This window comes from Arachis stenosperma, chromosome 10, assembly GCF_014773155.1.
Source record: "Arachis stenosperma cultivar V10309 chromosome 10, arast.V10309.gnm1.PFL2, whole genome shotgun sequence".
Taxonomy (NCBI): domain Eukaryota; kingdom Viridiplantae; phylum Streptophyta; class Magnoliopsida; order Fabales; family Fabaceae; genus Arachis; species Arachis stenosperma.
The window spans coordinates 89,061,504-89,071,469 of record NC_080386.1 but is presented as its reverse complement, the minus strand read 5'-3'; the positions used below and the strand labels follow the sequence as shown (position 1 = coordinate 89,071,469).

The following is a 9,966-nucleotide window of genomic DNA, read 5'->3' as shown; positions in this document are numbered from 1 at the left end:
TCTTCAGAGGAAGAATACTCATCAGAGCTCATGAATGGCAGAAGTAAATCCAGTGGGATCTCTATGGTCTCATGTTGAGCCTCAGATTCCCATGGTTCCTCATTGGGGAACTCTGTGGAGGCTAGTGCACGCCCATTGAGGCCTTCCTCAGTGGCGTCCACTTCCTCTCTTTCCTCTCCAGATTCGGCCATGGTTATGGCTTTGCACTCTCCTTTTGGATTTTCTTCTGTATTACTTGGGAGAGTACTAGGAGGGAGTTCAGTAACTTTCTTGCTCAGCTGTCCCACTTGTGCCTCCAAATTTCTAATGGAGGATCTTGTTTCAGTCATGAAACTTTGAGTGGTTTTGATTAGATCAGAGACCATGGTTGCTAAGTCAGAGGGGTTCTTCTTAGAATTCTCTGTCTGTTGCTGAGAAGATGATGGAAAAGGCTTGCCATTGCTAAACCTGTTTCTTCCACCATTATTGTTGAAACCTTATTGAGGTCTCTCTTGATTCTTCCATGAGAAATTTGGGTGATTTCTCCATGAAGAATTATAGGTGTTTCCATAGGGTTCTCCTAGGTAATTCACCTCTTCCATTGAAGGGTTCTCAGGATCATAGGCTTCTTCTTCAGATGAAGCATCCTTAGTACTGCTTGGTGCATTTTGCATTCCAGACAGACTTTGAGAAATCAAATTGACTTGTTGAGTCAATATTTTATTCTGAGCCACTATGGCATTCAGAGTATCAATCTCAAGAACTCCTTTCTTCTGACTTGTCCCATTGTTCACAGGATTCGTTTCAGAAGTATACATGAATTGGTTATTTACTACCATTTCAAGTAGCTCTTGACCCTCTGTAGGCATCTTCTTCAGATGAAGAGATCCTCCAGCAGAGCTATCCAAAGACATCTTGGATAGTTCAGAGAGACCATCATAGAAAATACCTATGATGCTCCATTCAGAAAGCATATCAGAGGGACACTTTCTGATCAATTGTTTGTATCTTTCCCAAGCTTCATAGAGGGATTCTCCTTCCTTCTGTCTGAAGGTTTGGACTTCCACTCTAAGCTTACTCAATTTTTGAGGTGGAAAGAACTTTGCCAATAAGGCATTGACTAGCTTTTCCCAAGAGTCCAGGCTTTCTTTAGGTTGTGAGTCCAACCATGTCCTAGCTCTGTCTCTTACAGCAAAAGGGAATAGCATAAGTCTGTAGACCTCAGGGTCTACCCCATTAGTCTTGACAGTGTCACAGATTTGCAAGAATTCAGCTAAGAACTGATGAGGATCTTCCAATGGAAGTCCATGGAACTTGCAATTCTGTTGCATTAGAGAAACTAATTGAGGTTTAAGCTCAAAGTTGTTTGCTCCAATGGCAGGGATAGAGATGCTTCTCCCATAGAAGTCGGGAGTAGGTGCAGTAAAGTCACCCAGCACCTTCCTTACATTGTTTGCATTGTTGTTGTTTTCGGCTGCCATGTGTTCTTCTTCTTTGAAGAATTCGGTCAGGTCCTCTACAGAGAGTTGTGCCTTAGCTTCTCTTAGCTTTCGCTTCAAGGTCCTTTCAGGTTCAGGGTCAGCCTCAACAAGAATGCTTTTGTCTTTGCTCCTGCTCATAAGAGAAGAAAACAAGAAAATGTGGAATCCTCTATGTCACAGTATAGAGATTCCTGGAAGTGTCAGAGGAAAAGAAGAGTAGAAGACAGAAGTAGAAAATTCGAACTTATCAAAGAAGATGGAGTTCGAATTTTGCATTAAGGGATAGTGTTAGTCCATAAATAGAAGGATGTGAGAAGGAGGGAAGTAATTTTCGAAAATTAAGTAAAAGATTTTGAAAACATTTTTGAAAACACTACTTGATTTTCGAAAATGAAAGTGGAACAGGAATCAAGTGATTTTTGAAAAGATTTTGAAGAAAGAAAAAAAAAAAGATATGATTTGAAAACTATTTTGAAAAAGATGTGATTAAAAAGATATGATTGAAAAGATATGATTTTGAAAACAATTTAAAAAGATTTGATTTTAAAAATTAATGACTTGCCTAACAAGAAAAGATATGATTCAAACATTAAACCTTTCTCAACAGAAAAGGCAACATACTTAAAATGTTCAATCAAATCATTAATTGTTAGTAAGTATCTTTGAAAAAGGAAAGAAATTGATTTTGAAAACATTTGATTGAAAAGATTTGATTTGAAAAAGATTTGATTTTGAAAAACTTTGAAAACTTGAAAAAAAATTGATTTTGAAAACAAATCTTCCCCCTTTTGCCATCCTGGCGTTAAACGCCCAGAATGGTGCACATTCTGGCGTTTAACGCCCAAACTACTACCCTTTTGGGCGTTAAACGCCCAGCCAGGCACCCTGGCTGGCGTTTAAACGCCAGTCTGTCTTCTTCACTGGGCATTTTTGAATGCCCAGCTTTTTCTGTTGATTCCTCTGCAGTATGTTCTGAATCTTCAATTCTTTGTATTATTGACTTGAAAAGACACAAATTAAAAATATTTTTGGATTTTTGATAATCAAAATTGCAACTAAAATCAAATAACAATGCATGCAAGACACCAAACTTAGCAGTTTGTATACTATTGACACTAACAAAATGAGAATGCATATAAGAAATAACAAAACACTCAAGTCAATAGAATTCAAAGATCAAAACAAGGAAATCATCAAGAACAACTTGAAGATATATGAAGACACATGCATAAATTTGAAAAATGCAAGAAGAACAGAAACATGCAATTGACACCAAACTTAAAATGAGACACTAGACTTAAACAAGAAATATTTTTTTTGTTTTTATGATTTTGTAATTTTTTTTTTTTTTTGGTTTTTTCGAAAATTAAGTGGAAGAAGAAAATAAAGGTATCAAAATTCTTAATGAGAATTCCAGGAATCATGCAATGTTAGTCTAAAGCTTTAGTCTAAAGGAATTAGACATAGCTAGCTAAGCTTCAGCAGGACATTGCATTCAAGAGCTAAATTGATGATGATCAATCAGCTTTGGTGATGATAAGAACATCACCTTGAAACACTAGAATTCATTCTTAAGAACTCTGAAAAAAAATACCTAATCTAAGCAACAAGATGAACCGTCAGTTGTCCATACTCGAACAATCCCCGGCAACGGCGCCAAAAACTTGGTGCGCGAAATTGTGATCACTACACAACTTTGCACAACTAACCAGCAAGTGCACTGGGTCGTCCAAGTAATACCTTACGCGAGTAAGGGTCGATCCCACGGAGATTGTTGGTATGAAGCAAGCTATGGTCACCTTCTAAATCTTAGTCAGGCAGACTCAAATGGGTATAGATGATGAATAAAACATAAAGATAAAGATAGAGATACTTATGTATATCATTGGTGAGAGCTTCAGATAAGCGTATGAAGATGCCTTCCCTTCCGTCTCTCTGCTTTCCTACTGTCTTCATCCAATCCTTCTTACTCCTTTCCATGGCAAGCTTATGCAAGGGTTTCACCGTTGTCAGTGGCTACCTCCCATCCTCTCAGTGAAAATGTTCCTATGCTCTGTCACAGCATATGGCTAATCAGCTGTCGGTTCTCGGTCAGGCCGGAATAGAATCCAGCGATTCTTTTGCGTCTGTCACTAACGCCCCGCCTGCTAGGAGTTTGAAGCACGTCACAGTCATTCAATCATTGAATCCTACTCAGAATACCACAGACAAGGTTAGACCTTCTGGATTCTCTTGAATGCCGCCATCAGTTCTCGCCTATACCACGAAGATTCCGGTTAAAGAATCCAAGAGATAAACACTAGAGCCTCATATGCTTGTAGAACAAGAGTGGTTGTCAGTCACTTTGTTCATAGGTGAGAATGATGATGAGTGTCACGGATCATCACATTCATCAAGTTGAAGAGCAAGTGATATCTTGGACAAAGAACAAGCGGAATTGAATAGAAGAACAATAGTAATTGCATTAATACTCGAGGTACAGCAGAGCTCCACACCTTAATCTATGGTGTGTAGAAACTCCACCGTTGAAAATACATAAGAACAAGAGTGATCATTGGCTTCGGTCCCAGAGAGGGAACCATAAGAACCAAGATGAAAATACAATAGTCAAAGGTCCTATATATAGAGAACTAGTAGTCTAGGGTGTACAGAGATAAGTAAATGACATAAAAATCCACTTCCGGGCCCACTTGGTGTGCGCTTGGGCTGAGCAATGAAGCATTTTCCTGTAGAAACTCTTCTTGGAGTTAAACGCCAGCTTTTATGCCAGTTTGGGCGTTTAACTCCCAATTAGGTGCCAGTTCCGGCGTTTAACGCTGGAATTTCTGTAGGTGACTTTGAACGCCGGTTTGGGCCATCAAATCTTGGGCAAAGTATGGACTATCATATATTGCTGGAAATCCCAGGATGTCTACTTTCCAACGCCATTGAGAGCACGCCAATTGGGCTTCTGTAGCTCCAGAAAATCCACTTCGAGTGCAGGGAGGTCAGAATCCAACAGCATCTGCAGTCCTTTTCAGTCTCTGGATCAGATTTTTGCTCGGATCCCTCAATTTAAGCCAGAAAATACCTGAAATCACAGAAAAACACACAAAATCATAGTAAAGTCCAAAAAAGTGAATTTTAACTAAAAACTAATAAAAATATAATAAAAACTAACTAAAAGATACTAAAAACATACTAAAAACAATGCCAAAAAGCGTACAAATTATCCGCTCATCACAACACCAAACTTAAATTGTTGCTTGTCCCCAAGCAACTGAAAATCAAATAAGATAAAAAGAAGAGAATATACTATAGACTCCAAATTATCAATGAAACTTAGCTCCAAATTAGATGAGCGGGACTAGTAGCTTTTTGCCTCCGAACAGTTTTGGCATCTCACTCTATCCTTTGAAATTCAGAATGATTGGCTTCTCTAGGAACTCAGAATCCAGATAGTGTTATTGATTCTCCTAGTTAGGTATGATGATTCTTGAACACAGCTACTTTATGAGTCTTGGCCGTGGCACAAAGCACTCTGTTTTCCAGTATTACCACCGGATACATACATGCCACAGACAAATAATTGGGTGAACCTTTTCAGATTGTGACTCAGCTTTGCTAGAGTCCCCAATTAGAGGTGTCCAGGGTTCTTAAGCACACTCTTTTTGCCTTGGATCACAACTTTATTTCTTTCTTTTTTTTTCTTTTTCTTTTTCTCTTTTTTTTCGTTTTTTTTTTTTGTATTCACTGCTTTTTCTTGCTTCAAGAATCATTTTTATGATTTTTCAGATCCTCAGTAACATGTCTCCTTTTTCATCATTCTTTCAAGAGCCAACAATTTTAACATTCATGAACAACAAATTCAAAAGACATATGCACTGTTCAAGCATACATTCAGAAAACAAAAAGTATTGTCACCACATCAAACTAATTAAGCTAGTTTTAAAGATGAATTTGAAATCCTGTACTTCTTGTTCTTTTGTGATTAAAAACAGTTTTCATTTAAGAAAGGTGATGGATTCATTTTCATAGCTTTAAGGCATAGACACTAAGACACTAATGATCATAAGACACAAACATAGATAAACATAAGCATAAAAATTCGAAAAACAGAAAAACAAAGAACAAGGAAATTAAAGAACGGGTCCACCTTAGTGATGGCGGCTTGTTCTTCCTCTTGAAGATCCTATGGAGTGCTTGAGCTCCTCAATGTCTCTTCCTTGTCTTTGTTGCTCCTTTCTCATGATTCTTTGATCTTCTCTAATTTCATGGAGGAGAATGGAGTGTTCTTGGTGCTCCACCCTTAGTTGTCCCATGTTGGAACTCAATTCTCCTAGGGAGGTGTTGATTTGCTCCCAATAGTTTTGTGGAGGAAAGTGCATCCCTTGAGGCATCTTAGGGACTTTATGAGGGGGGTCTCTTGTTTGCTCCATCCTTTTCTTAGTGATGGGCTTGAGGTCATGCCTTCTCAGTTGAACCGGCTTTGGATGCCATAAATGGTATGGAAAAATAAAAAGTAATGCTTTTACCACACCAAACTTAAAAGGTTTGCTCGTCCTCGAGCAAAAGAAGAAAGAAGAGAGTAGAAGAAGAAGAAATGGAGGAGAGGGAGATGGCTTTGTGTTCGGCCAAGGAGGGGGAGAAGTGGTGTTTAGGTGGTGTGAAAATGAAGGAGTGAAGAAGGGTTTATGGGGAAGAGGTGTTGAGGTGATTGGTGAATGGGTGAAGAAGAGAGAGTGTGGTGGGGTTGGTGGGGATCCTGTGGGGTCCACAGATCCTGAGGTGTCAAGGAAAAGTCATCCCTGCACCAAGTGGCATTCAAAATCATGTTTTGAGCCATTTCTGGCGTTAAACGCCGGGCTGATGCCCATTCCTGGCGTTTAACGCCAGGTTCTTGCCCTTTTCTGGCGTTTAACGCCAGTTTGGTGCCCCTTTCTGGCGTTAAACGCCCAGAATGGTGCCAGACTAGGCGTTAAACGCCCAACTGCTAGCCTCACTGGCGTTTAAACGCCAGTGGGTTCTTCCTCCAGGGTGTGCTGTTTTTCTTCCTGTTTTTCATTCTGTTTTTGCTTTTTCAATTGATTTTGTGTCTTCTTATGATCATCAACCTACAAAAAAATAAAATAACAAAAGAAAATAGATAAAAATATAACATTGGGTTGCCTCCCAACAAGCGCTTCTTTAATGTCAGTAGCTTGACAGAGGGCTCTCATGGAGCCTCACAGATACTCAGAGCAATGTTGGAACCTCCCAACACCAAACTTAGAGTTTGAATGTGGGGGTTCAACACCAAACTTAGAGTTTGGTTGTGGCCTCCCAACACCAAACTTAGAGTTTGACTGTGGGGGCTCTGTTTGACTCTGATTTGAGAGAAGCTCTTCATGCTTCCTCTCCATGGTGACAGAGGGATATCCTTGAGCCTTAAACACAAAGGATTCTTCATTCACTTGAATGATTAGTTCACCTCCATCAACATCAATCACAGCCTTTGCTGTGGCTAGGAAGGGTCTGCCAAGGATGATGGATTCATCCATGCACTTCCCAGTCTCTAGGACTATGAAATCAGTAGGGATGTAATGGTCTTCAATCTTCACCAATACATCCTCTACAAGTCCATGAGCTTGTTTTCTTGAGTTGTCTGCCATCTCTAGTGAGATTCTTGCAGCTTGTACCTCAAAGATCCTTAGCTTCTCCATTACAGAGAGAGGCATGAGGTTTACACTTGACCCTAAGTCACACAGAGCCTTCTTGAAGGTCATGGTGCCTATGGTACAAGGTATGGAAAACTTCCCAGGATTTTGTCTCTTTTGAGGTAATCTCTGCCTAGACAAGTCATCCAGTTCTTTGGTGAGCAAAGGGGGTTCATCCTCCCAAGTCTCATTTCTAAATAACTTGTCATTTAGCTTCATAATTGCTCCAAGGTATTTAGCAACTTGCTCTTCAGTGACATACTCATCCTCTTCAGAGGAAGAATACTCATCAGAGCTCATGAATGGCAGAAGTAAATCCAGTGGGATCTCTATGGTCTCATGTTGAGCCTCAGATTCCCATGGTTCCTCATTGGGGAACTCTGTGGAGGCTAGTGCACGCCCATTGAGGCCTTCCTCAGTGGCGTCCACTTCCTCTCTTTCCTCTCCAGATTCGGCCATGGTTATGGCTTTGCACTCTCCTTTTGGATTTTCTTCTGTATTACTTGGGAGAGTACTAGGAGGGAGTTCAGTAACTTTCTTGCTCAGCTGTCCCACTTGTGCCTCCAAATTTCTAATGGAGGATCTTGTTTCAGTCATGAACTTTGAGTGGTTTTGATTAGATCAGAGACCATGGTTGCTAAGTCAGAGGGGTTCTTCTTAGAATTCTCTGTCTGTTGCTGAGAAGATGATGGAAAAGGCTTGCCATTGCTAAACCTGTTTCTTCCACCATTATTGTTGAAACCTTATTGAGGTCTCTCTTGATTCTTCCATGAGAAATTTGGGTGATTTCTCCATGAAGAATTATAGGTGTTTCCATAGGGTTCTCCTAGGTAATTCACCTCTTCCATTGAAGGGTTCTCAGGATCATAGGCTTCTTCTTCAGATGAAGCATCCTTAGTACTGCTTGGTGCATTTTGAATTCCAGACAGACTTTGAGAAATCAAATTGACTTGTTGAGTCAATATTTTATTCTGAGCCACTATGGCATTCAGAGTATCAATCTCAAGAACTCCTTTCTTCTGACTTGTCCCATTGTTCACAGGATTCCTTTCAGAAGTATACATGAATTGGTTATTTGCAACCATTTCAAGTAGCTCTTGACCCTCTGTAGGCGTCTTCTTCAGATGAAGAGATCCTCCAGCAGAGCTATCCAAAGACATCTTGGATAGTTCAGAGAGACCATCATAGAAAATACCTATGATGCTCCATTCAGAAAGCATATCAGAGGGACACTTTCTGATCAATTGTTTGTATCTTTCCCAAGCTTCATAGAGGGATTCTCCTTCCTTCTGTCTGAAGGTTTGGACTTCCACTCTAAGCTTACTCAATTTTTGAGGTGGAAAGAACTTTGCCAATAAGGCATTGACTAGCTTTTCCCAAGAGTCCAGGCTTTCTTTAGGTTGTGAGTCCAACCATGTCCTAGCTCTATCTCTTACAGCAAAAGGGAATAGCATAAGTCTGTAGACCTCAGGGTCTACCCCATTAGTCTTGACAGTGTCACAGATTTGCAAGAATTCAGCTAAGAACTGATGAGGATCTTCCAATGGAAGTCCATGGAACTTGCAATTCTGTTGCATTAGAGAAACTAATTGAGGCTTAAGCTCAAAGTTGTTTGCTCCAATGGCAGGGATAGAGATGCTTCTCCCATAGAAGTCGGGAGTAGGTGCAGTAAAGTCACCCAGCACCTTCCTTGCATTGTTTGCATTGTTGTTGTTTTCGGCTGCCATGTGTTCTTCTTCTTTGAAGAATTCGGTCAGGTCCTCTACAGAGAGTTGTGCCTTAGCTTCTCTTAGCTTTCGCTTCAAGGTCCTTTCAGGTTCAGGGTCAGCCTCAACAAGAATGCTTTTGTCTTTGCTCCTGCTCATAAGAGAAGAAAACAAGAAAATGTGGAATCCTCTATGTCACAGTATAGAGATTCCTGGAAGTGTCAGAGGAAAAGAAGAGTAGAAGACAGAAGTAGAAAATTCGAACTTATCAAAGAAGATGGAGTTCGAATTTTGCATTAAGGGATAGTGTTAGTCCATAAATAGAAGGATGTGAGAAGGAGGGAAGTAATTTTCGAAAATTAAGTAAAAGATTTTGAAAACATTTTTGAAAACACTACTTGATTTTCGAAAATGAAAGTGGAACAGGAATCAAGTGATTTTTGAAAAGATTTTGAAGAAAGAAAAAAAAAGATATGATTTGAAAACTATTTTGAAAAAGATGTGATTAAAAAGATATGATTGAAAAGATATGATTTTGAAAACAATTTAAAAAGATTTGATTTTAAAAATTAATGACTTGCCTAACAAGAAAAGATATGATTCAAACATTAAACCTTTCTCAACAGAAAAGGCAACATACTTAAAATGTTCAATCAAATCATTAATTGTTAGTAAGTATCTTTGAAAAAGGAAAGAAATTGATTTTGAAAACATTTGATTGAAAAGATTTGATTTGAAAAAGATTTGATTTTGAAAAACTTTGAAAACTTGAAAAAAAAATTGATTTTGAAAACAAAATCTTCCCCCTTTTGCCATCCTGGCGTTAAACGCCCAGAATGGTGCACATTCTGGCGTTTAACGCCCAAACTACTACCCTTTTTTTGGCGTTAAACGCCCAGCCAGGCACCCTGGCTGGCGTTTAAACGCCAGTCTGTCTTCTTCACTGGGCATTTTTGAATGCCCAGCTTTTTCTGTTGATTCCTCTGCAGTATGTTCTGAATCTTCAATTCTTTGTATTATTGACTTGAAAAGACACAAATTAAAAATATTTTTGGATTTTTGATAATCAAAATTGCAACTAAAATCAAATAACAATGCATGCAAGACACCAAACTTAGCAGTTTG

At 39.3% G+C, this 9,966-nt stretch overlaps 2 non-coding genes across 2 annotated transcripts; both read left to right on the top strand.

Annotated features, from left to right (window-relative positions):
• The first annotated feature begins 947 nt into the window (after positions 1-947).
• On the top strand, positions 948-1,055 carry LOC130959043 (small nucleolar RNA R71). Its single transcript, XR_009078140.1, has one exon. It is a non-coding gene; the product is annotated as a small nucleolar RNA R71 (small nucleolar RNA).
• Positions 1,056-8,349: 7,294 nt separating this feature from the next.
• LOC130959042 (small nucleolar RNA R71) lies at positions 8,350-8,457 on the top strand. The gene has a single exon (XR_009078139.1). It is a non-coding gene; the product is annotated as a small nucleolar RNA R71 (small nucleolar RNA).
• The last annotated feature ends 1,509 nt before the right edge of the window (positions 8,458-9,966 follow it).